The sequence below is a fragment of the Myotis davidii genome, unplaced genomic scaffold (genome assembly GCF_000327345.1).
Source record: "Myotis davidii unplaced genomic scaffold, ASM32734v1 scaffold324, whole genome shotgun sequence".
Lineage (NCBI taxonomy): Eukaryota > Metazoa > Chordata > Mammalia > Chiroptera > Vespertilionidae > Myotis > Myotis davidii.
Window position 1 is genome coordinate 631,357 of NW_006295053.1, and position 433 is coordinate 631,789.

Here is a 433-nt window from a genome sequence, read left to right on the forward strand (position 1 = left end):
TGGCATCAATGTTGTTTTATATGATGTTTTTATATCGTATCTTTGTTGTTATGTCATGTTGTTATTGTTTATTTATTAATCAATTTATATATTATTTTCATATACATTTTACTAATTTTCGTTCATCTCTGACACTTCTATTATAGAAAAAGGGTGAACAGCGATATTAAAATGTTTATTCTAATTAATTCCCTTTCAATGTGCATGAATCCATGCACCGGGCCACTAGTGTATTCATCCTATATAATAAAAGGCTAATATGTAAATTGTTCCCTCATCAGGGGTAGGGGGGGTGGTTGACTGGGAGTTTGACCAGGAGAGCAGGGCTGGTGGCCAACCGCTTGAGGCCCCTTCCCCCAGCCAGCCCTGCCGATCAGCCCTAATTGGGGTGGGCCAGCCAGACCCCACCTGTGCACAAATTCACGCACGGGCC